The sequence below is a fragment of the Lepidochelys kempii genome, chromosome 26 (genome assembly GCF_965140285.1).
Source record: "Lepidochelys kempii isolate rLepKem1 chromosome 26, rLepKem1.hap1, whole genome shotgun sequence".
NCBI lineage: Eukaryota > Metazoa > Chordata > Testudines > Cheloniidae > Lepidochelys > Lepidochelys kempii.
Window position 1 is genome coordinate 8,069,519 of NC_136405.1, and position 23,193 is coordinate 8,092,711.

General features: G+C 46.4%; 1 long non-coding RNA gene across 2 annotated transcripts; it reads left to right on the forward strand.

Moving 5' to 3' along the window:
• The first annotated feature begins 3,651 nt into the window (after positions 1–3,651).
• On the forward strand, positions 3,652–22,990 carry LOC140903577 (uncharacterized). 2 transcript variants are annotated; one of them, XR_012156291.2, is made up of 6 exons: positions 3,652–5,017; positions 14,127–14,223; positions 15,991–20,011; positions 20,730–20,859; positions 22,038–22,648; positions 22,759–22,990. It is a non-coding gene; the product is annotated as an uncharacterized LOC140903577 (long non-coding RNA). The 2 variants fall into 2 exon arrangements; XR_012156290.2 differs by lacking the exon at positions 20,730–20,859.
• Positions 22,991–23,193: the final 203 nt, after the last annotated feature.

A 23,193-nucleotide genomic window follows, 5' to 3' on the forward strand; every position in this document is an offset into this window, starting at 1 on the left:
AGGGCCTCACTATGTTAGGTGCTGTATAGGAAGACACAGTCCCTGTCCCAAAGAGATCAGTTGCTGTTCCTGTTGCACACACCCAGCTCAGCATGCACATTACATGTTTTGCACACCCACTGAAAACCAAATCAGTGCAAGTTATGCCACTCTATTGCTTACACCCTCTTCTGACCAATTTACTATGCACTCTTTGTCATTGCTGAGTTTGGCGTACTAGCTTTTATGTATTGTTTTACCTTGAGCTTATTTTCTACTGAGTCAGTTTAAGGGTTTTTCTCTTGGGGCAGGGGTGTGGATTAGGACTAGGAGTCAGGGGAACAGGGTTCTTATTCTGATACTGACTCGCTGCATCACCTTGGGAAAGTTACCCTAGCTATGTGACTCAGTTTCCCCATCTATAAAATGGGGATCATAGAATCATAGAAGATCAGGGTTGGAAGGGACCTCAGGAGGTCATCTAGTCCAACCCCCTGCTCAAAGCAGGACCAATCCCCAACTAAATCATCCCAGGTCAGGGCTTTGTCAAGCCTGACCTTAAAAACTTCTAAGGAAGAAGATTCTACCACCTCCCTAGGTAACGCATTCCAGTGTTTCACCACCCTCCTAGTGAAAAAGTTTTTCCTAATATCCAACCTAAATCTCCCCCACTGCAACTTGAGACCATTACTCCTTGTTCTTTCATCTGCTACCACTAAGAACAGTCTAGAGCCATCCTCTTTGGACCCCCCTTTCAGGTAGTTGAAAGCAGCTGTCAAATCCCCCCTCATTCTTCTCTTCTGTAGACTAAACAATCCCAGTTCCCTCAGCCTCTCCTCATAAGTCATGTGTTCCAATCCCCTAATAATTTTTGTTGCCCTCCGCTGGACTGTTTCCAATTTTTCCACATCCTTCTACAAGAAGTGGGGCCCAAAACTGGACACAGTACTCCAGATGAGGCCTCACCAATGTCGAATAGAGGGGAACGATCACGTCCCTCGATCTGCTGGCAATGCCCCTACTTATACTTCCCAAAATGCCATTGGCCTTCTTGGCAACAAGGGCACACTGTTGACTCATATCCAGCTTCTCGTCCACTGTGACCCCTAGGTCCTTTTCTGCAGAACTGCTGCCGAGCCATTCGGTCCCTAGTCTGTAGCGGTGCATGGGATTCTTCCGTCCAAAGTACAGGATCTGCACTTGTCCTTGTTGAACCTCATCAGATTTCTTTTGGCCCAATCCTCCAATTTGTCTAGGTCCCTCTGTATCCTATCCCTACCCTCCAGCATATCTACCTCTCCTCCCAGTTTAGTGTCATCTGCAAACTTGCTGAGGGTGCAGTCCACGGCATCCTCCAGATCATTTATGAAGATATTGAACAAAACCGGCCCCAGGACCGACCCCTGAGGCACTCCACTTGATACCAGCTGCCAACTAGACGTGGAGCCATTGATCACTACCTGTTGAGCCCGACAATCTAGCCAACTTTCTATCCACCTTATAGTCCAGCCCATCCTACGTTCATCCAGCCCATACTACTTTAACTTGCTGGCAAGAATACCGTGGGAGACCGTGTCTAAAGCTTTGCTAAAGTCAAGGAACAACACGTCCACTGCTTTCCCCTCATCCACAGAGCCAGTTATCTCGTCATAGAAGGCAATTAGATTAGTCAGGCATGACTTGCCCTTGGTGAATCCATGCTGACTGTTCCTGATCACTTTCCTCTCCTCTAAGTGCTTCAGAATTGATTCCTTGAGGACCTGCTGCATGATTTTTCCAGGGACTGAGGTGAGGCTGACTGGCCTGTAGTTCCCAGGATCCTCCTTCTTCCCTTTTTTAAAGATGGGCACTACATTAGGCTTTTTCCAGTCATCCGGGACTTCCCCGCATCGCCATGAGTTTTCAAAGATAATGGCCAATGGCTCTGCAATCGCATCCGGCGACTCCTTTAGCGCTCTCGGATGCAACGCATCCGGCCCCATGGACTTGTGCACGTCCGTGCCTACTTCAGAGGGATGTTAATGAATGTTTGTTTAAAAAACAGTATTTCTGTGGTCCTTTTTGTCTGAGGATCTCCAATAATTGATTTCATATTTACTAGTTCTGTGCCAGCTGGCATGAATCCCTGGAGCTCCATGGAAGTCTATAGCATTTCTGCTGATTTACGCCAGCTGAAAATCTGGCTCATCCTTTCTGTTTAGAAGAGTCCCAAGAGACTCAAACCTGCACTGAATTGGGTGGCATTGCAGCTGCTCCCATCAAGGTTTTTGAGGCTTGTCTCTGCTAGCTGCCTGAGTCCACTCCCATCTGAGGTCCTCGGTATGTACTTACCGGCAAGCCCGTAACGCTGCCAGTGCTGCCTCCATCATGCTGCTGTTTTTAGCAGACTAGCTCAGTCAGAGCTAGCATGTGTATAATTACCCGAGCTGGGATTTCCACTTCTCAGCGGCTGTATAGACATACCCTTCAAAACTGAACATCTGACACCTCGCAGCCCATGTGAAGCAAGCTGGTGGTATCAGTTCAGTGGAGAGGTGTCCATGCTGCGGTAAGTTTTAAGAAGGTGCTTCTTTCCAGCATGCTGGCTATGATCGTGAGTGTGGTACAAGGACCCAGCTCAGGAGTTAGTCTTCTATTAATGCTGTGTTACTCCCTAGGCTCAGTGTGTACCAAACTGAGAAGAACACATGGGTCATGGTCTAGGGAGCTTGTAGTCTAAGCCCCCGATCCTGCAACTTGTTCTGTGTGGATGCCCTGGTACCTGCCTGGAGCCCCAAATGAAAGCAGTGGGCATCTGCTTGGGTGCAGGTGTCAGTCTGTATGGAACAAGTTGGAGGACTGAGCCCTAAATTATACAAACAGCACTGCCCAAACATCCGATGAAGTGAGCTGTAGCTCACGAAAGCTTATGCTCAAATAAATTGGTTAGTCTCTAAGGTGCCCCAAGTCCTCCTTTTCTTTTTGCGAATACAGACTAACACGACTGCTACTCTGAAACCTGCCCAAATACAATATCACACATCTGTTAGACATGCCTAGGACATAGATGTCGCAGAGCTGGAAGACCAACTCTTCCAGTTCAAGAAAGATTTGGTATAATCTGTGAAACAAAAATTTTGTCTCCCTAATCTGTTCCCTCGTTTCTTTATGCAGCAAGGAAACCTGCGTTCCTCTGGATGACTGGTGATTATCTGACAACTTCTCTGGACCTCCTATGGAGAAAGATGAAAACATTGCTGACAGGCTGCAAATACTTCTATCTAATGCAGTGGGCCAGTGAGCTAGAAACTTAACGATGATCCCTAGAGGTTAGGCAGTGAGATTAGAAAGCTGGGCAGAGAGAATAATTTAAACCTCCTAAATGGTCAAATCCTGAGAGGCATCAAACACTCTCTATTCCTTCGGCTTCAATGGGGATAGGGCTGGATTTAGGTATGAGCACTATAGGCTCCTATCCTGGAATTGTGTGAGTACATCAGAATCCAGCTTTCCTTTAAAAAAAAAAAAACGTTTCTAGCCCTTATGGCCAGGAAGAAAAGCTTGAAAAGTGACCTGAGTATAAATGATGCAGTGATGTCTGTCTGCATCTGCAGGCCACCTGAAACAATAGCTCTCAGATGGGTGAACGGTCCCATGCATCTCAATGGAGTGTTAACTCCCAGCCCACAGGTCTGGAGATCCTGCAGAGGGATCTGTCTGGCAGGAGGCCCCCCCCACCCAAGTAGCCACAGCCTGGCTGCTAGGATAAGCAATGGGGAGCCCCTACTGCTGCCACCTCTAGTGCTTCTGAGTGGGTGGGGAGCCTCTGCTGCCACTCCTAAGCAGAGAGAGGCCCTATGTTGCCGCCCCTGCGAAGGGAAAGGGCCCTGTCCCACTGCTACTCCAAGGAGGCTGGGCTGTCAGGGTAGAGCCACAGGGACCCCATGTTGTGCTGTGCCTTGGGTTTGGAATTCTCTTAGTCTGGGGGTTGTGGATGCTTACTAAATTCAGGCCCGTACTATGGATTATGAGGTAAAGAGTGAAGATATGAAAGACAGCCTGCTGTGGTTTAACAGCTATACCGATTAGAAGGGTAGGTAAAATTCACTGTGCACAAGGTCCTTTTCTGTGCAAGGTAAATGGTGCATAGGCCTTGTGCCCGCTCTCTGTATCAGGGTGAATTCCACCCATTGCCTTATCAGCAGGTTTCAGAGCCCTTCACAAAGTGAAGTATCAGGACCCTCCCAGTTCAAGGATGGAGGGACTGAGGTGTAGAGAGACCGTGAGTTGCTAGGTTACGCAGCACATTAGCAGCAGAAGGCCTGATCCAACTCTTGTTGAAATCAGTGGGAGTCCTTCCATTGATGTCAGTGGGCTTTAGATAAGGGCCAGAGTGAGGAATAGCACCTAGGAATCCTGATTTCCTGTCCTGCGTGCCATTCTCCCAATCATGCTGACTACCCCTGCTGTGTTTATTAAAGGGATCCCACGAAGGGGGATTGAAGAGCAGTCTAGCCCTCTCAGAAGCCCACACTATCCGTTCTGAAGCTGCTGTTTTCAGTGCAGCTCTGTCCGCTGATGCTCCCAGCACAGCTCTTGTCTTCAGACATGCTGAGATGTAATTAGTCTAGCAGGTGTCCAGTACGGCAGCTTGTTAATAAGAATCCCTAAGATAATGCTGTAAACGTGTATGATGCCTTCAGAAGAAGGGTACATTTCCTGCCCCTGAAAAGCTCTCAATTGCCTTCTATCCTAGGCAACTTTTAGCATCTCACATAGGTTCTGTCTTACCCCATGTGCATACACTGTGAAATAATTAGTTTGCTGGATTCACAAAGAATTTCTCGAATGTCCCCTCCCCTGTAAAGCTATAACTTCCTCAGAAAAATAATCCAAGTTCAAAGTCTCCATTTTTAAACTAAATTAAGGTAACCAGGTTTCTCACTTTGCAACTTTCGTCCATCAGAGCATCTTTGTCCTGCGTAGCACTCCATGGAGGTTCAACACCTGGCACAGGCTTTGGAGTAGAGCTGGCTGGAATTCTGAAATTTCAAAAAAGGTAAGAAAGGAACTATTAGATGAAGGTTCAAAAAAAGAGGAAGAAGGGAAGGGATGGGGATTTTTTTAAAAACAGGATATGGAGTCTTTCACCTCCAGGTTGTTGTTGGCCAATGTGAAGTGAACTGAACTGGTGGGTTTGTGAGTTGGCGGTGGCTTTTAGAATGCTCATGTCTGAGGAGTAAAGCCGTGCGGAAAATATTCCTGTGAAGTCCATTCTTTCCTGCCACTTGCCTGTTCTGATAATCAAAGGAAATACAAACCAAAACAGAAAAGCTCAGGGGGAAGGGAAAAATAATCTCTGAATGGCATAGTTATTTTGATGTGAGGAATGCATGGGTTTTGAGGTTTGAGAGAGGAGACAGATGCTGGCTGTAGCAATTCAATTCATCAAGGTCGACCTAAATATGAAACTGAGTTATATTAACTCCTCCTAATTGATTATCTTGCCTTTGATCTATAGGACTACTAGTGAATAAGAAAGCCAGAGTTTGGCCTATACACTAGTTTCAATGTGGTTACTTGTGTGATTAAGGAGAGCAAGATTTGACCTATGCACAGGTTGAAATGGGACTGATCATATGAACAAAGACACAGGTTTGTTGTACATATGTATTTGAATGGGACCACGCATGGGAGTAAGAAGAGCAGGAGTTAGCCCCACATAGATACTTTTCTAAAGCATCTGTCACCATAGTTTCTGAGTCCTACGGTACTGGTGCACCCTGGGGCAGGAAGAAGAATTGTAGTTACACTAATTCGGCTGTTTTCCCCCTAGATGCAAATTTCCCTCCCTAACAAAAACAGGATGGGGGTGGGGAAGGGGGGGTGTCTCATGAATGTATACCTGGAGCCGAGGACACAGACTGCGGGGGAGAGCCCTTAGTAGCTGTCTCGACACCCAGCTGAAATGCAGGCAGAATCCTGATAAATAAATGATTCTGTACCATTCTACTGGCCAGCCTGTATGGAGATACCCATGAAAGCTGACTTTCCCTAGAAACTGTCTAGACTACCAGATGAAATCGTTCCAAGCAGACTCAGAAAGCCGTCTGCAGTGGGTGGGGTCGTTGCTAGCAGACAGCTGGTTTCTTGGTAGCGGGAATGGCTGGCATGACAACAGTATATTTGCAGGCAGGTTTCCTCCCTATTCATCGATGCGGGTCAGGTTCCTTTTTTCTCCCAGCATGTTTCTTCGATAGCTTTTAAACACGGTAACATCTCTTTCTCCGTTGGTTTGCCTAACAAGCAAAGGACATGCCTGTATGTCACAAAGGAAAAGCAGCGCTGTAGCTCCCAGCCCCCCTGAAATCCCCTGGTAAACATCCGCATTGTCAGTGCTCTCTTCTCCCCCCGCCCCCTCTGCAAGGGACACAGAGAGGAGTTTCCTGGATTTCAATGAGGTTTGCTGCTTTTAAAGTGCTGCAGTCAGAACGGTATCTATCTTCACGACCCTGATGGAGAAGTTGTCTGCAATTTAATCAAAAAGGATCTTTCTGTGGGTTATTTTTAAAACCATTCCATAGGATTGAATAGAGAATGATCCCTGCTCTAGAAAGGCGACCATTTTTATTACATTGTCTATTCCGAGTCGTTTCTATTGACCCCTTTATTAAGGCTGAGGTTTTCAGAAGTGAGGAGTGATTTTGAGTGTCCCCTTTGGGACTCACTAAATGGGCCTGATTGTCAGAGGACGGATGCTCAGCACTATCTGAAAATCAGGCCCTGTGAGCTGATGCACCAGCTGGGCAACGTGAAATCACACTCCAAGCAACTGCTCAGCTCCAGCTAATTTCACAGGGCTTTTCTTATCAACAGAGACTCAAGATAACACAAGAAAGCCCCCGGATCCATCTCACCACCCTTCAGGGTCCTGTCTAGTCCTTGTTCCCAGGGTTTCACAGGCAGCTGCCTGACAGATGCAGAAAGTCCCTTCACTGACCAAGGGGTCTCTCCTGTTTGCTCCCCTGCCTAGGACTGGACCTCCTTTGGTGACTCTACAGCGGGCAAAACCAAACCCTTTTTTAAAATCAGTGTTCCCCTCTCCCCAGAGCTGGCTTTGCATTGCAGATGGCTTGTGAGCCCTTCCTTTGGACTGTGCTCTTCACGCCTCCAACCCCAGATGACTGGGAAGGGACCCTTGACAGAAAGATGTTAAATAACCTGTTTCAGAGTAACAGCCGTGTTAGTCTGTATTCACAAAAAGAAAAGGAGGACTTGGGGGACCTTAGAGACTAAATAAATTTGTTAGTCTCTAAGGTGACACAAGTACTCCTTTTTGTTAAATAACCTGTAACTTGTGTTCTTTGTTCAGTTTGGTTGGTTGGTTTTTTGGGTTTGTTTTTTGTTTTGTTTTTTTGTTGGTGGTATTCTAGTGATAAAAAAAGGTTTGAAGAAAAAGAAGCACATGTCATATAGATTATATATGTTCATAATGTTGAGTATAAATGGGATAGACACAAACATTACTAGGAAGCTTTATACACAGTCTCCTGTAGGGCGCAGGAAAGGGAGCAAGCGTTGACTTTTCAGCTACAGCTCCCAATCTTAAAGAGCCCAAGGACTGCAACAGGTGCACGAGCCCTGAGGCCGAAAGCCCAGGCCCTTTTTAAGGCATCTCATGTTGGGACCCCACCCTCACAAGTCACTTTTGAAAATCTTGCACTGTGACATAGACGTGGGAGTCTATCTGCTGAGGTTCTTACATCATGCCCTCACTTTCACGCCAGAGCCCGTAGGAGAATTGTTTACTACAGCATGGTTTAGCTTTGGGTTGCTCCCAGTTTATTATTCCTAGGATTAGCCGGCTGGCTTCAGCAGTTCAGGGATGGCAGCAGCAGTAAAAACCGTAGCAGGAAGTTGCTGCCCTCCAGCAATGCAACCTCCCTGTCAGCCCCAATATTTTGTAAGCGTCGGAGTAGATCAGCCCATCCGGGCAGCTGATGCCTGTTCGCTTGAGTCTGAGCTTTCTGTCATGCACTCCCTTGCCTAAAGCAAGGCTGGGAACTGCAGAAGAGCTGAAGGGAGTTGTGAGGTGCCCGTCTCCCACTACATGTGTTTACAGTTGTGCTCTAGGAGATTTTTGGGCTAAATACAGAGGTAACGGGGTGGAATTTTGTGGACTGTGTTCTACATGAGGTCAGATTAGATGATGTAATGGTCTCTCTCCTGGCTTTAAAATCGATGACTCCGTGAATTGAGTGTCTAACTCCCTTAGGCTCCATGGAGAATCTCCACCAAAAGCTTTATTGTTGATTTTTAAGGGAGGCTGCTACACAGAAGCCCTATTTTGTATCCAGCCTCAGAAGAGCCTTTAAGGTTTGTTGATCTTGCCTTTTTTAAAAAAAAAATCCATCACGGCAAAAGGCAAATCAAAAATACCCCTGGTTCTTTATTCGCTGGGGCCCAGATTGAGTTAGGCATGGAAGTACCTTTGCAGATCTGGGCCTGACACGTTAGCAGATGGCGAAGCAGTCTGGGCTCCAAAAAGTCTTTAAAATATTATGGGTGAGTGTGAGGGATATTCACCTTTTCAAAGGGCTGCTTCTGATTCCTGATTTTAACTCTACAGCTATGAAGCGAGGAAATCATTAAGTTGGAAGAGTATTTTTCCTTTGCATAGCACAGCTCCCATACTTGCAAGCTTCCCCCCTGAGCATCAGTAAATTCATTTGGGTGGTTTTAGGAATAGAGACCGCTATTATCCCTATATGTTAAATAACAACACTTGGCCAGTTACAGAGCCCTATTCACCTGCAAATCTCAAAGGGCTTTACCTATGTCCTTAAGTATCTTTCGCCCCATTGTGTCCACGGGGAAATTAAGGTACAGGGAGGTTCAATAAGGGTGGCAGGCAATGGCTATTGTGATTTCAGTGGGCCACATCCTGGCAGGGACTCAGCCTCTTCAGAGTTCAGCGAACGCAGGAGGAATTTGTCAGAGTAAGAGCCAAATAAAAATTGAGCAAGGGCTTCTTGACCTTCTCCAGTAATCATGTTATTTATTAAGACAAACTAGACATGATTTGCAATATGGGATTATTATCTTTAAATAGTCCATAGGGACTTGGGCAAAGGTGCAGTTACCAGAGACGCAGTGTTTCCCGGTGGATAGGGCACTGGACCGAGACTGAGAAGACCAGGGTTCTATTCCTGACTGTGCCACTGACTTTCTGTGTGACATTGGGCATGTCATTTAATCTCTCTGTCATTCCTCCCCCCACCCGCCCTCCCCCTTCTATTTAGACAGTGAGCTCTCTGGGGCAAGGAGTCTCATACTGTGTGGTGTATAGGAGCTAGCACAATGGGACCCATGGCAGCATCTAGATGCTACTGACAGACATATAGTAGTTTGCAATTAAAACATTAATACCAAGCCAGCTGCAGCATGAGAATTAAGATGTTTATAAACTGCACAGTTTGAGGGATTCATAAACTCCTTTGGTAATACAGAATTAGCCTTTACTGAGGAGCAAAAACATAAAGCGTGCTTCACAAAGGATTGCCTGTTAACAGCAGTGGTCATTTCACATGGATGGGGTGGGGGAAGTATTTTCCAACAGGAAACAGTGTCATTGGAAGTGAGCCAAGCACAAAAGGGACAAAGCCTGGCCTGTGGCCATATTATACCATCCAGGCTGCAAAGGCTGCAGAGCAGGAAGGTCTCTCATTGTGCTAAGGGACTGATCATCTGAAAAGGGACGTTTCATGGCGGTGAGGATGATCAGTACGTGAGAATGATAGCGAGCCGGCCCCTCTCTGATAATTGATTAATTATTCTCATTTTTTGAACCAGTGTATTAAGTAGGGGTCAGTGCACTAAAAACTCATTAACCAGGGACAAGCACAGAGAAGTGAAAACAAATTGCGTCAGAAGGGATGAAAACAAGCCCCCCCCCCCGACCTTGAATGGCCCAAGTCACCCTGCTCAAAAGTCTCAATGTGCAGCACTGCAGGAAACGTTGCTCCCTACTGGACGATCTTACCTATCGTTATTTGTATTACAATAGTATCTAGCTGCCCCAACCAAGATCAGGGCCCCATTGGACTGAGTGCTGGGCACACGGAGAGTGAGAGAGTGCCTGTCCTGAGGAGGTTGCATTTTACATGGACAAGACAAACAAACAAAGTGTGTGTGTGGTGGGTGGAGGGGGGGGGGTAACAAGGAAGATTTTATCCTCGTTTGACAGCTGGAGAACAGAGCCAGAGAGGGTAGGGATTTAGTCAGTGGGATTTAGTCTCCAAAGTCACTTAGGCCTTGTTTTCGTGACAAAAAAGGTGTGTTCTTAACTTGAGTTCAAATTAAAATATCCCACAGAGACTTGGTGGGATAACTCACATGACTGGAGTACTGTCATGGATGGTTATAAACTGTTCAGGAAGGACAGGCAGGGCAGAAAAGATGGGGGAGTAGCACTGTATGTAAGGGAGCAGTATGACTGCTCAGAGCTCCGGTACGAAACTGCAGAAAAACCTGAGTGTCTCTGGATTAAGTTTAGAAGTGTGTGCAACAAGAGTGATGTAGTGGTGGGAGTCTGCTATAGACCACCGGACCAGGGGGATGAGGTGGATGAGGCTTTCTTCCGGCAGCTCACGGAAGCTACTAGATCGCATGCCCTGATTCTCATGGGTGACTTTAATTTTCCTGATATCTGCTGGGAGAGCAATACAGCGGTGCATAGACAATCCAGGAAGTTTTTGGAAAGCGTAGGGGACAATTTCCTGGCGCAAGTGCTAGAGGAGCCAACTAGGGGGGGCGCTTTTCTTGACCTGCTGCTCACAAACCGGGTAGAATTAGTGGGGGAAGCAAAAGTGGATGGGAATCTGGGAGGCAGTGACCATGAGTTGGTTGAGTTCAGGATCCTGACGCAGGGAAGAAAGGTAAGCAGCAGGATACGGACCCTGGACTTCAGGAAAGCAGACTTCGACTCCCTCAGGGAACGGATGCCCAGGATCCCCTGGGGGACTAACTTGAAGGGGAAAAGAGTCCAGGAGAGCTGGCTGTATTTCAAGGAATCCCTGTTGAGGTTACAGGGACAAACCATCCCGATGAGTCGAAAGAATAGTAAATATGGCAGGCGACCAGCTTGGCTTAATGGTGAAATCCTAGCGGATCTTAAACATAAAAAAGAAGCTTACAAGAAGTGGAAGGTTGGACATATGACCAGGGAAGAGTATAAAAATATTGCTCGGGCATGTAGGAATGTTATCAGGAGGGCCAAATCGCACCTGGAGCTGCAGCTAGCCAGAGATGTCAAGAGTAACAAGAAGGGTTTCTTCAGGTATGTTGGCAACAAGAAGAAAGCCAAGGAATGTGTGGGCCCCTTACTGAATGAGGGAGGCAACCTAGTGACAGAGGATGTGGAAAAAGCTAATGTACTCAATGCTTTTTTTGCCTCTGTTTTCACTAACAAGGTCAGCTCCCAGACTGCTGCGCTGGGCATCACAAAATGCGGAAGAGATGGCCAGCCCTCTGTGGAGATAGAGGCGGTTAGGGACTATTTAGAAAAGCTGGACGTGCACAAGTCCATGGGGCCGGACGAGTTGCATCCGAGAGTGCTGAAGGAATTGGCGGCTGTGATTGCAGAGCCACTGGCCATTATCTTTGAAAACTCGTGGCAAACCGGGGAAGTCCCAGATGACTGGAAAAAGGCTAATGTAGTGCCAATCTTTAAAAAAGGGAAGAAGGAAGATCCTGGGAACTACAGGCCAGTCAGCCTCACCTCAGTCCCTGGAAAAATCATGGAGCAGGTCCTCAAAGAATCAATCCTGAAGCACTTGCATGAGAGGAAAGTGATCAGGAACAGCCAGCATGGATTCACCAAGGGAAGGTCATGCCTGACTAATCTAATCGCCTTTTATGATGAGATTACTGGTTCTGTGGATGAAGGGAAAGCAGTGGATGTATTGTTTCTTGACTTTAGCAAAGCTTTTGACACGGTCTCCCATAGTATTCTTGTCAGCAAGTTAAGGAAGTATGGGCTGGATGAATGCACTATAAGGTGGGTAGAAAGCTGGCTAGATTGTCGGGCTCAACGGGTAGCGATCAATGGCTCCATGTCTAGTTGGCAGCCGGTATCAAGTGGAGTGCCCCAAGGGTCGGTCCTGGGGCCGGTTTTATTCAATATCTTCATAAATGATCTGGAGGATGGTGTGGATTGCACTCTCAGCAAATTTGCGGATGATACTAAACTGGGAGGAGTGGTAGATACGCTGGAGGGGAGGGATAGGATACAGAAGGACCTAGACCAATTGGAAGATTGGGCCAAAAGGAATCTGATGAGGTTCAATAAGGATAAGTGCAGGGTCCTGCACTTAGGACGGAAGAACCCAATGCACAGCTACAGACTAGGGACCGAATGGCTAGGCAGCAGTTCTGCGGAAAAGGACCTAGGGGTGACAGTGGACGAGAAGCTGGATATGAGTCAGCAGTGTGCCCTTGTTGCCAAGAAGGCCAATGGCATTTTGGGATGTATAAGTAGGGGCATAGCGAGCAGATCGAGGGACGTGATCGTTCCCCTCTATTCGACATTGGTGAGGCCTCATCTGGAGTACTGTGTCCAGTTTTGGGCCCCACACTTCAAGAAGGATGTGGATAAATTGGAGAGAGTCCAGCGAAGGGCAACAAAAATGATTAGGGGACTGGAACACATGAGTTATGAGGAGAGGCTGAGGGAGCTGGGATTGTTTAGCCTGCAGAAGAGAAGAATGAGGGGGGATTTGATAGCTGCTTTCAACTACCTGAAAGGGGGTTCCAAAGAGGATGGCTCTAGACTGTTCTCAATGGTAGCAGATGACAGAACGAGGAGTAATGGTCTCAAGTTGCAGTGGGGGAGGTTTAGATTGGATATTAGGAAAAACTTTTTCACTAAGAGGGTGGTGAAACACTGGAATGCGTTACCTAGGGAGGTGGTAGAATCTCCTTCCTTAGAGGTTTTTAAGGTCAGGCTTGACAAAGCCCTGGCTGGGATGATTTAACTGGGAATTGGTCCTGCTTCGAGCAGGGGGTTGGACTAGATGACCTTCTGGGGTCCCTTCCAACCCTGATATTCTATGATTCTAGTGAAGATGAGGCAGGCGTAGTTTTAACATGAGTTAGCAGCGCAAGTTAAACACCAGGGTGCACTATGGCTATGTCTTCACGGCTGAGCGAACTCATGTGATCTACATTCAGGTCTGAGCACCCGGGTTATTTTAGCACATAACTGTGTCCTCACTGGCACTGCAGTCACCTCTGTGTGTCTCTCTAGGGCTTTTGGGGGCGGGGGGAGATATTGCATAGTTCTCTGTGCTGCAGTGAGCTGAGCTGCTCTAAAGTTCTTTCCCAGTGACGAGTTGTCTGTCCTTCTAGTCACATGGGGGGAATTGGGGGAAGGCATTGGAGAACTGTTAGCACTTGTGGGATTTAACCTGCGTCCTCACTGCAAAATGGGCAGGTTATCAACCTGAGTGAATACGCTAAAACCCAGATGCTGCTTAGTCCCAGGATGGGCCAGCTAGGCTGGGTTGAAAGCACCACTAAATTCAGATCAGAGGGTTTTGTACATTGACAGGAGCTGGGTTGGAGCAACACCGAAGTAAGAGCTCAGTTGAACTCTGCAGAGAAGATGTATCCTAACTCAACCTGCTAACTCTAGCTAAAACTCATATTGGCTTGTCTTCACTAGGATTTGCGCTCAGGCTACCTTCTGGTGAGAACTCACCTTTCTTTGTAGGTCTTGGATGCTTTCTCTCAGAGAAATGAAGGACCAGATTTTCAAAAGTGGTCTGTAGCCAGCAGCCCACGTGAGAACGTTGTCTAATGGGAGGAAAATTGGCTGTTTCCTCATTTCACGCAACTGGGAATGACAAATGGTTTAATTTATATTACTTCCTAACCTTAAACTACAGAGTGGTCAACTTCCTAGTGATTGATATGCTGTATGGGTTTTGCAGATTATCTTTATTTTGATGTTGTTTTTTTAAGTGTCCATATTTAGTTGGATTTTCCTGGCTCTGGTCTGCGTGGTCCCTGAAATGAAGTGTTTGCAAGAAACCCAGTTGAATAGATTATGGTGGAATTAAAAATCCTGTTCTCTTTTTCTTTTTCCTTTCTGGCATTCCTGAGCATAGAATAGGTCACTTCCACATGGAAGATCCAGTAAAGTCTACAACTGTAGGACATCAAGGGAGAAGGAGGGAAAAGAGACACTGGTGTTTTTTCTTCAAGGTAGGTGGGGAATGGAGTTAGACGATGTCTCATTTGTTTCACCTTATATCGCTCTACTCTTGAGTTTGATTCCACCCCTTTCCCAACTTTATAAAAGCACCCTATAAAATGCTTTATAAAAGCATTAAGGATGCAGGGCCAATGGAACTACACTGATTTACACCAGTTGAGGATCTGGCTCAATAACTCCAGAAATGAAAGGACCCAGTTTCAGACCATTTCGTCTTGGAAGCAACAGACTTTCATCGGTAAATGTCGATTTCACTGAACACACAAACTGACAAAAATATATTTCTATCAGTAATTGAAATATACAGATAGGTGAAGAAAAGTGCTCCTTGACATCTTATTAGAGTTTGATTTAAGGATATTTACTTTGTATATTTTGATGAGCTAAAGGGGATGAAGTAGCCGTGGGGAGTAGAGTATCCTGTAGTAAACCTAGAATCCAGGAAGAGAATATAGAGAGGCTTGGTAGGAAGGAGCCCAGGGAAATGGCAAAGGGATGGGGACTGAGGACCTGGACTGTGGTTAGAGGATCCCTGGGCTGGAACCTGGAGTCGTGATGGGCCTGGTTTCATGTACCAGCCACGGGTAATGGGACAGAGTCCTGAGCAGGGGGGCTGAACGCTGCCTGGAGTTGTTCTGTTGGACTTTGTAACCCCAGAAGAGGTGGACTAAATGATGACCTGGCCAGAGGGCCAAGTTACCAGAAGAAAGACCATTGCAGAGTGAGCAACGAGCAGCGAGGGAGGTACCTTCCCAGATCTAGATGCAAGGAGGTGCACCAGGGGTGAGTGGCAATCCCATTACAACCCTCTTGAATGGGATTTAAGGGTACCTAGATCTAGGGTTGCCCCCCTCCTTACTGACACATGTGAAATTAAACTGCAGTAACTATCAAGCACAAAGACAGGTTTCAGAATAACAGCCGTGTTAATCTGTATTTGCAAAAAAAGAAAAGGAGTACTTGTGGCACCTTAGAGACTAACCAATTTATTTGAGCATAAGCTTTTGTGAGCTACATGCATCCGATGAAGTGAGCTGTAGCTCACGAAAGCTTATGCTCAAATAAATTGGTTAGTCTCGAAGGTGCCACAAGTACTCCTTTTCTTTTATCAAGCACAAAGTAATATATAACTCTGAGGCAGGTCCTCCTGGAGATTACCTGGTTATAAACAGGGAGAGCCACAAAAGGGGATGGGGAGAAAAGAGAGAGCAGATGGTCTTATGGTTAAGGCACTGGACTGGGACTCAGGAGGCCTGGTTCAATTGTGGGCTCTGCAATTTGCACAAGCCACATGTGGCCTGGTTTTTGAAAGAACTCAGGGTCAGGTTTTCAAGTGCTCAGCACCCACAATTAGGGCCTGGCCTGCAAAAGAGCTCTGCTCCTATTTAGACACTTCTATAAGGGCCAAGTTTTCTGAAGCAGCCAGCACCCAACGTGCACTAAATAGGTTGAGCTCTTTGGAAACTCTGGCCCTTAATTTCTCGGGACCTCAGTTCCTCCTGTCCACCCTTTATCAGTCTTGTCTCCTTAGATTCTGGGTCTTTGGAACAGGACCTGTCTGATACTGTGTGTTTGTACAACACCAAGCACAAAGAGGCCCTGGTCACAGTTGTGGCTTTCTGATGCTACTGTAATGCACATCATAATAACAGAGAGAAAGCCAGGTCCTCCGGATATTTTCTTGTCATAAATCCTTGCGAAATCTTCACGGACAGGCTAAAAATATCACATCTGTTGTTTTCCTTATTTCTCGTCAGCCTTGTGATTTATACGGGACCTCCAGGAATGACCCACATCCTGAGGCGTTTACTCATTCCTAGCCCAACTTTCTATCTGGCCGGGTGCCTGAGAGCAAAAATCTTTCTGTAATATAAAGAACAGGACATCACCGAGAGGAAGGCTGATCTCGACGGAGCCTGCAAATGCCTGAGCTTGACGATTGGTAACCACAGCAACAGGGCCTCCTTTGAAATAATTGCTTGTTACAGATCCCCATTTTGTGCGGAGAACTGGTGAGCATTAAAAACTGGAGAAGACAAGGTAAGATCTATGAGGCAAGCAAAGGCATCAGCCTGGCCTATCGGAACTGACTGCCACCCAGCTGAGTAAATTAAAGCGGGCGCTGCCCGGGGGAGCAGCGTTAAATGGTGATTTGACGATGCCCAGCAAATGGCTAAGCAGGCTGCTGCAGCTCCTCAACTTTTTGGGTGAAGAAAAGAAAGATTTAGCAACCCAAAGTGCCCATGTGAGAGTGAAAGGGACCACGTGCTGCTCTCGTGTGAATCCACTGGAGTTACTCCAGATTTACGTTGTTGTAATGGCAAGCAGAATCCAGCCCAAGGCTTTTGCCGTAGGGAAAACTGCTTCAGGCTCTGATTCTGGGTTGCTCTGCTTGGCATGGGAACAATGGGGAGGGGTTTTTATAAACCACCTTGTGCTCCCCGTGTTCTGGAGAAGGTTGGGGACCTGCCTGCCCATGGTGTAAATTAGATCAGCCTTAGGGCTGCTATAATTTACACTCTGCTCCCCATGCACCCTTAGCACAGTGCTCTGGCTACATTCCCCTTTGTCCCCCTCAAATGTCCCCTTCCTCTGAGCGTCCCAGCCCATCCCCGACACGATCCTTATACTGAGTGGGGAAGAAGTCTTGTGCTGGCTTTATATGGGGCAGTGAGGCCCATTGCACTGGGGTAATTCCTGAAGTGCATCTCCAGTGGCTTTCTGACCCCTTTGTACTGCTGGAGAGGAGCATCGAGGCCAATCACAACTGAGAACTGGACCGATAGAATTTAACATCCACAGTCTTTCTGATGGTGTTTTTAAACCAGCCCCCTGAATTTTACCACAGGGGGTCAGTTCTGGAAGTCCAGCGCAACTGCCGATTTCTCCACAGAACATTTCTTTTGGAAGAACATTTCTTTTGGAAGGGTCAGATTCTGACACGGAGCATTTGTGTTGAGGAACACCTCCCTGGGCGCTTGTCAACAGGACGAGGAGCGTGATGGGTACCGCTCAGCGTCAAGCCTTTTACTCACAGAAACTGGAAATAACCTCTGGGAATATGAAAGGAGACCAGGTTTAGTTTTGATCTCCCCTTACACCCGTTTAACTCCCTTGATCTCACTGGGGTCACTCCTGATTTTCACCGCTATCAGGGCTTGTCTATATGCAGATTTAACTTAAGATGTGATTTGTAAACTGATCTAGTGAAACCGGTGCCAGATGCTTCCGGGCCGGCATTAGGGAAAATGGCGCCCGAGACAAACTTGTATTTTGGTGCCCCTGGCCCCCACTGCCTCCTTGGGCTTCCCACCCATCCTCCCTGGCCACGGCTGCCTCCCTTCCACCCCATTGCCCTGAGCTCCCTTCCGTGGCCTCACACCCAGGCCCACCCCTCTCCTTGACTCCTAACCAAAGCGTCCCCCTGACCACAGCGCCCTGTTGTGGGCACTTAACCTGGGCTTAAACCAGGCTCGTGTCAATTTAAGCCAGTTAAGCTGAACGGCAGTAAGCCCCTCTTAAACCAGAATAAGAACTTCTACACAGGGGTTTTCAGTGGTTTAACTAAACCAGTGCAGAGGTGCGGGTAGACAGCCCCGAGGAAAGAGGAGAACCAGGCCCCAGGGTTTCTTTAAGAAGGCGGTGTTTCACGCCCTCTGAGGAGCAGCCATGCCCCGTTCTGTTGCCATTACTATAGCAACTTGCTACCTCCTGATTTAGTTATGAATGATAGGAGCAGCCTCAGTGCAGGCTCCAGCTGACACCCTGTTGCTTCAAACATGCTTGAGGATTGCTTTCTTTTTAACCCGCCAGAGACTTGTGGGTTCCGGCTGAGGCATCTCTGTGCTTGGGCTTGCGTTGCTCTCTCCGTTACGGCGTACGTTGCACAGAGGAGGCAAATCAGGGCCAGTTTTCAATACAAACCTATGCTGGGGAGAAAAAGGGGTTGTGCATTTTTGGGAGCTTGCTGTTCACAGCATCAATCCTCCACGATCAGTGGGAATTGAGGGTGCTTAGCACCTCACAGGATCAGGCCTGGCGAGCTGGCTGTGGCTTATCTGTAGCAGGAGTAAAATGTCCCTGCTGGATTTTCTGCCGCCGTGGACCTTTGCCTTATGCTGCTGAAAGAGGCCATAAACCAGGGGTGAATCTATTTATCTATTTCGGAGTGGCCGTTCAGGATTACTAGCCCCATTTCATAAATGAGGAAAGTGAATCACGCAGACGAGAAGTGACTCCCCCAAGGTCAAAGGGAACCGTTGTCAGAGCTGGGATAAGAACACGGGGGGTTGAGTTCCTGGCACTGGGCAAGACCACTATAATTTTGATGATTATGGTAGTGCCCAGAGGCCCCAGCCAAGATCAGGGTATCATTGTGCTCGGTGCAGAACACAGTTCCCCGTACTGAAAAGCTTACAATCTAAATAGAGAAGACAGACCGAGGGTGGGAGAAGGAGTCTTGTTATCCCCATTTTACAGATGGAGAACTGAGACCCAGAGAAATTAAATCACTCATATTAGGGTGCACAGAAAGCCTGTTGCTGTGTCAGGAACTGAACCTAGATCTCCGGAGTTCTTCGACCTTAGCCTTTTCTCTCCAATGAGAATGGTAACACTTCCCTTGCAATGTAAAAGATCCCAGCAGTCTGTTCTCTCTGTGAGCATCCATGCTGTGTGACCAAGAGGCTTGATTTCCCTACGCAGCCCCAGGTCCTGGTAAGATGACATTCTGTATTTGCCCTGGGGGGTAGGTGCCCTTCTTGTAGTGTCAATTTTGCTGTGCCTGGTTAGAGTTCTAAGGCCTCAATACGCTGCTGGCTCACCAGCTCAATCCCCCTCCGAGTCGAGAGCTCCTCTGATGAGGGATGTGATTTAAATTCATTGCTCCTCAGAACTGACTGGCCTTTCATCCATCTGAGGATGATACATACACCAAGTACACTGAGTTTGAGACTATAACCGTCTACTGTAACATTAACAGTCCTCGGAGCCAGTTTTCAAGAGGATAATTGCTTAATTATCTATAATGCAAGGAGCCTTCAGGTCACTTCATTTCATAATTGAATATTTCATGGGCCTTTAATCCCAGTATCTCAAGGCATTTTACAATCCTGAATGAATTAATCCTTACAATCCACCCCTGAGAGATAGGGGAGTATCATCCTCATTTTACAGATGGGAAAACTGAGGCACAAACAGGTGAAGTGACTTGCCAAAGGTCACAAAGTGTATCAGTGGCAGAGTCAGGAGTAGGACCGAGGAGTCCTGATTCTCACTTCCCTACTGCTGCCCCAAGACAATGCACCTTCCCTTCGTAATCAGATTTTGGGCTGTGGGGAAGAAGGGGAAAGAGATCTGAGCTTAAGTGAGAAAACTACTCTGGGCCCAACCCTACAGATTATTACCTAAACAATCCTTACACAAATATTCCCATTGACTTCAGTGGGATTGCTAATGTGTGTGCAGCTTGCAGTATCCGATCCTGTGCCAGAGTGTTACATTTACGCACATTAGCAAAGCAAATAGAAAAATTGCAGAGCAGCTGGTGCACATGTCGTACTTTAATACTAACTTGTCTGTTTCTGTTAGGAAAAGAAAATGGTGACCAATTAGCGGATGGCTTTCCCCCCACCCTGCAAGCCTTTGGATAAAAGCTAGCCAGATGGGAAGCTAAGTACGCTACAGAATTGAATGGACCCGGGAAGTTCTCCATTGTGTTCTGGGGCTCAGTCCTGCAAGATGCTGAGCACTGTAGCCCTGATAGAGTAAAGAGCTTAAGTACGTGCTTAACTTTTATGAGCTCAGTCGTCCCATTGTTTTCACTATTCACACGCTTAAATGCTTTGCGTATTCCAGGCTGGCTGTTTGCCGTTAGAGCCAGAGATCATGCAGGGGGAATTGATTCCATCAGTTGCCTTTCCCGCTTCAATTTTAATGTTGACGCTCCTGAAGAATAAAGTGATTTCTTGCTTAGGGTTTCGTGGTCAGATTTGGGCAACTAATGCGCACTCTCTGCAAAGGGAATTTTTTTTTCACAGTTACCCAGCACGGCTAGATACTGCTGTGATGTTAGCTGTACTGAGATCCTCAGTAGATTAAAAAAAGCTTCCATGGCCTCTGGTGTGTTTAAACCCCGCATCAGTTAAACCGGCTCACAGCAAGGCCTTGTCTATCTTGGGGTCCATAGCTGTTTCAGCGCAAATCCCTTGTGTAGACCCTGTCTAACCCAGTGCTCCAAGCAGATGCCAAACACATACATTTCAGGTATAGCTACTTATTAACTATAGAAATATATTGAGGCTTGTAGCAAACTTCGTATTATCTACACTTGAAATGTATATGTCTGGACAGCGCCTTGCACACTAGGGCCTTATCATGGTGGGAGCCCCTGTGTGCTACCATAATAATGAACTGCAATTTCAGTTAGTACAGTGGGCCTGATTCTGCTCTCACACTGGCTTTAAACAACTGTAACCCTGAGTTATTCTTGATTTAGATTGGTGTAAGCCAGGGCAGGATCACAGCTACCAACTTCTTCACTTCCTGTCCTCGGCTTTTGTGCAGCGTTGCTGTGTGCCATTAAAAGAGCTGCTGTGTTCTGCCCCAGAGGTGGCCACATTTCACTGGTGGGTAAAGTGGCCCTGTATGTATAAAGCATGCTTGCTAGTTAGCATGGCATCTCACCATATCTCCTGGCCAGAAAACCCCTTCTGCATTCCCCTGGCTGCTACAATCTGTCTCCCTAATTTAGGCATTACGGTGGGGTCTTGTCCTTCTGCTGGATGAGATTTCCTGTAATGACTAGCACAGCCATGCAGCAGTCAGCTGGATCCAGGCAATAGCTGTAAAGCGCTTTGAGATCCTTCTGGTCATCGGGTGCTATGTAATCATAAGGTATTAGTATTCTAACCCAAGTGCTGGAAGAGTTTCCACTGCAGAGCTGATAGGGGGAGACATTTGGTGGTGAGTTCATGAGTTAATTCTCCGGAAGCTCTGGGAAGCACATAGATTTATAAAACAAAAGGTCATAATGTGGTTTAATGAGATTAGATGTATTCAATAAGCAGAGCATGAAGGCATTGGTTCAAGTTTAACCTTAGCTAAAAAGCACCCAGGGCTAATGGGTTTTATGAAGCAACGCAGACTGGTGTGATTTTTTTCCTTCTGAATTGTAGGGTTAGGAGGTGGTATTTTAGTTTAATACTTCTCAGTCTGCCAGGTCAAGCTTGGCATTTCAGAACTGTGACAACCTTGTCTTCCTCCTCTATTCTAGCATAGTCTTTCCTCGGCACTTATATTCCCAGGGAGAGGGGTCTAGTAGCTAAATCACTGCAGTAGGACTCAGCAGAGCGGAGTTTTATTTCTGACTCTGCTATAGATTCCATCTATGACTTTGAGCAGACCATTTAATCTCTCTGTGCTTAAATTCCTCATCCGTAGAAGAGGCTAATAACACTTCCTTTGTCTGCATTGCCTACTCAGGCTGTGAGACCAAGATTTTCAAAAATAACAAGTGCTTTTGGGTGCCCAGCTTGAGGTACCTTTAAGGGCCTGAATGGACTGAGTATAGCTTCTGGAAATCAGGCCCCTTGAAAGCTTTCTCAAGTTGGGCACCCAAAATCTCTTGACACTTCTGAAAATCTTGGCAAAAGATTTAGGAATCTGCTTTGGGGCAGAGATCGTCTCTTATGATGTGTTTGCACAGCCCCTAGTGAGGCCCCAATCTTAGTAAATAACTGATGAATTATAATAAAACTGAATATATTGAGAAGCTTTCAGCCTGACTCTGTCTCATTTGTGCTAGTTTTACACCAGTGTAACTCGACCGACTTCCATGGAGTTACACCTGACTCTTGCTGGTGGATTTGTGATCAGGATCGGGCTCTTTTTCTATGAAGAAGGATGGAGCCAGGAAAAGACAGATTACTGAAGCCTTACACTCCTTGGTGAACACTTACTCATGGGACTCATTGGCTATTTCTGAAAGTGCTCATCTCATGTGAGGGAGGATTGGACAATCTAACTCTGTCTTCAATAACATTCTAGCCAAGGGATGCATTCTTTTCTGGAGAATTGTCTCTGGTTTTCATTTCCATTCCCTAAATAAAGGATGACAATCTGTTTACCTTTGCCAGTGGATTCAAGACCTTTCACCGTCTCTCGCTCGCTCTCTCTCTCCCCAGGAATTCCTCAGATGAACAATGAGGGGAAAAAATGGACCCAGAGCTGTTTTGCAACATGCCCATCATTCCAAGGCCATGGCTCTGTTAGTTAGCCAAGTTTAAAATACCCGTCAAGGCCATCATAGACAGTAGAGCCACTCAGGTGAAGCTGCTTAATGCAGCTTAAAGATAAGGTCCTCTTGTAACCAATGAACAAACCAGATAAACAGAGCATAAACATGTTCCATTGCAGGTGAGTTTCTGAGTACAATGCAACTTTTTGTGACGAGTTGTACCAAAAATGTTTTGCTGTGTGAAATATTTCCACTGGAGAGAAAAAAAAAATCTTTATTTTTGATACAGGCAAAAGACTTGACAAGACAGAGAGAATCAGGGAGGCTGCTCTAATTGGCCAGAGGTGCAAAGGAGAAGGGTCTTGCACTGAGAGTTGGTGGATTTCTTTCTCGCTTGATACATTCAGTCATAACATCCTTCAAGTTTCCAGGCTTCTTTTTCTCCCCTTGAGATCTGATCCTGGTGAATTTGTGCTGATTTCATTGAAATGTTTCACTCAGGGAAAAAAAAAAACCTACAAAAAATCTGAAAAAATTAAAAGGTTTTGTTCAAAATGATCTGATTTGATTTTTTGCTTCAAAATGACTTTATTTTTCTTTTGGAATTTCTTTGTTTCTTTAAAAAAAACATTTTAAAAGCTCAAAATCAAAATGAAATGTTTGGTTTCACCTGAAATGATTTTTTTTCCCCAGAATTGCAGGTAAACCAAAAAATCAGTTATTC